This window comes from Olea europaea, chromosome 8 (genome assembly GCF_002742605.1).
Source record: "Olea europaea var. sylvestris chromosome 8, O_europaea_v1, whole genome shotgun sequence".
Taxonomy (NCBI): Eukaryota; Viridiplantae; Streptophyta; class Magnoliopsida; order Lamiales; family Oleaceae; genus Olea; species Olea europaea.
In genome coordinates, this window is record NC_036244.1 from 15,164,412 (window position 1) to 15,167,872 (window position 3,461).

The following is a 3,461-nucleotide window of genomic DNA, read 5'->3' on the forward strand; positions in this document are numbered from 1 at the left end:
CAAGGGGTCTTCTCATAACTAGAAGTCTAAGTTTCATAAGGGTAATAGTTCACACCGCAATCAGCAGAATAAAAATATTGCAGGTCAGATTTTTTGTGGTCCCAAAGAAACTATAAAGAAAATTATCAATGCAAGTTCTGCAAAAAGAACGATCATTGGCAGAAAGATTATATTAAATTGAAGACTTGGCTAGAGAAGAAGAAAAATTCCCCGAGTATCTCATTGGCCTTAGTTTGTTTTGACTTTTCCTTTGAAGATGTGCTTTTGAATTCTTGATGGATAGGCTTGCGGAGTTAGTATTCATATTACGAATTCTTTGTAGAGGTTCAAAAGAAAACGGAGGCCAAGTGAAAATGAAGTGAGCTTGTGTGTTGGAAATGGAGTTCAAGTGAAGGTTGAGTTCATAGGAGTAGTGAAGTTGTCTTCGAAATCTGGTTTCTCCCTTATTTTAGAAAATACAGTTTTTGTACCAACAACGAGACGAAATTTAATTTCTATTTTGAAACTTGATGCTTTTGGGTTTTTTTCTTTAATTTTGGTAATGGAATGGATGAATTTTTTTATGATTCTCGTTTGATTGGAAATGGCCTTTTTATGTGATGGTTTATACAAATTATCTTTGGCTCCTTTTGGTGAAGTCTCTTGTATTACTAATGTGTCAAAGAAAAGGTCTCTAATCCATGAATCATCTTCTATATTGTGGCATAAGTCGTTGGGTCACACTTCAAGGAATAGGATGGAAATATTGGTAAAAGTTGAGATACTTCCCTCTCTAGACTTCTCCAATTTTGATAGTTGTGTGGATTGTATAAGAGGAAAGCTGACTAAATGCACAAGGAAATGTTCCACTAGGAACGATGGTAATTTGGGCTTGATACATAGCGATATTAGTGGATATTTACCTTCCACCATATGTGGGAACAAATACTTAATAACTTTCATTGATAATTTCTCGCGATATGGATATGTTTACCTAATTAATAATAAATTTCATGCACTTGAGAAATTCAAGATTTTCAAAATGGACGTAGAGAAATAATGTGGGAAAAGTATCAAAATTATAAGATATGGTGATGATGAGTACTATGAGAAGTACGACGAGTCTAGTCAAAACACGAGTGATCTTGCAAAGTTTTTGCAAAGGTGTGGCATAGTGTCTCAATGCGCCATGCAAGGAACACCCGAGCAGCATGGCGCTTCTGAAAGATTTAATCAAACTCTAAAGGATATGGCTAGGAGCATGATAAGTAGAACAAATTTATCGGAATATTTATGAGATGAAGTTTTGAAAACTACTATGTACATTTTGAATAGAGTTTCAAGTAAAGCCATTGCAAATACACATTTTGCATTATGGAAGACGTAAGCCAAGTTTGGCTTATTTCAGAGTCTAGGGATGTCCTGTTGAAATTAGGATTTATAGTCCTCTTGAAAAGAAATTAGATCCAAAATCCACTCTTGATTACTTTATTAGATACCGAGACAGATAAAACGATATAAGTTTTACTCTCTCAATCGTGGCACCAAAATTGTTCATTTCTTCAATATTGAATTCAATTTATCTATTTTCATCAAGAGATATATTATAGTTATGCTTAAATTTTAGGGTTTTGATTTGTTAGGGTAAATTTCAAATTCAAAGAAATGAGTGCCATTGTTAGTCGAGGTTCCTTAATTAGTTACTTTCCATTTACATTAAGGTAAGAAATACCATATTTGGGCAAACCCTAGAATTTTTAATTGGGTTCTTGAGTAAATATAGTTTAGAAAAATGATAGTGTTGATGAAATACTCACTTGAAAGAATGATTTTATAAAACAAGAAGTAAAATAAATTGGTGCATGTGTGATTTCAAGTTTCCACTAGATGGAAGATGGGAAAATTATTTTTAAGCTTGGGGTGAAGGTTATTTTGATGAATTAGCTATTAATAAAGAGATTAGAGAGTGGAATTAGCTTCAAGTGATTATAGGAGATTGAAGAAATTAAAACAATATTGATAAATTAAGTTTTAGTATTTGATTATTTATATTCAAAGCTAATTAGTATGATAGTGATTAAACTTATTATTTTACATCCATGTGGTGAAGAAGAGATTGGAAAAGTCTATGGATCATCCTAGCCTATAATTTGTAGGGAAAATTAGGTCAAGTACGGCCAAAAAGTAATAAAATTGAATAATACGCTTAATTAATATTTTTCTCATTAATCCTTTAAATTAACCGTAATTAATACGCTAAAAACGCCCAAATTTGATGAAAAGAAGTCATGCTGAAATAACAAAACACTAACCCCTGAAGGAGGTCGTTCCATAAAAAATTACCACCGATTAACAGCACCTCCACCATTACGGACTCGAAGCATGGGTGAAGAAAGCACCAGCACCATTAGAGACTCAAATTATGGGCGAAGAAAAAGCCAACTTCATTCCGATTTTGTTTAGGGTTTTTTCGCTCTTTGTATGTGTGTTGTGTGTCGTATGAGTTTCCATAGTATATCCGAACCTTGATGTGTATATATATAGCTTTGGCAGTAATTTTTATGGTTTTGGAGTTTCATGTCATGCTGCTATATTAATTCCATTTTTTCATCCTTATTTAAAATCTTGTTATGTTGTCATTGCTGGATTTCATGGATCAATTTTGCTGCCAATTTGACTGCAATCCATTTATACACCCCTTGTGCCGAAATTCCATATCTAATTGATGAGATGAACAAAATGCTAGTGTCATGCTTCAGTTTGTGGAGTTTCTTAGAATGCTTCTTGTGCCCTAGTTGCAAGTTAGTTCTATATGTGCATTTTTTCTTTTTGTATTTTAAACTGAATTCTGATATTGAAAAGATGAGAATTTGAAAGGTATTTTGCTTCTATTTTATTGGTTATGGTCTTTGGAGTGGCTGCACATTGAGTGTTTTCCCAGTTTGATTCAGTTGGCAGAACTATTGTCCCAAAAGGAAGATAACATAAGAAACAGAATTACCAAATTACTTATCTCACCTTAGGATTTTTATTTCAGTGCTTTGATTTTCCATTTCATCTCCTTATCTGCTCTTTTTCTGCAATTTTTCTTTCTTATTTTCTGAAACATTCAAAGTTCGGTAATCTCTGCAGAAAAAAACGTAAATTTATGTCTTAGTTGACATCGATATTCCTTTTTGTTAAATCATTTTATTCAAATGAGTTAATATAAATACTTACAATATATGAAAGGCAGAGCTCATGAACTCCCCCTCGTCAATTAACATTTTTGAGTTTATGTCAGTTTTTTTTTTTATTTCTATCATTTTTTTTAAAGTTTAGGTCTTTTTCTATGTCACCTTTTTTTTTAAGTGTATGTGACTTTTTAAAAGTTGATGTCACTTTTGTAAGTGCACGCTATCAAAATTTGAAGATGGGTACAAAACTTTCTGAAAAGACTATTACATTCACGGATGGATGAGAAAGAGAGGGGGGGGGGGGAG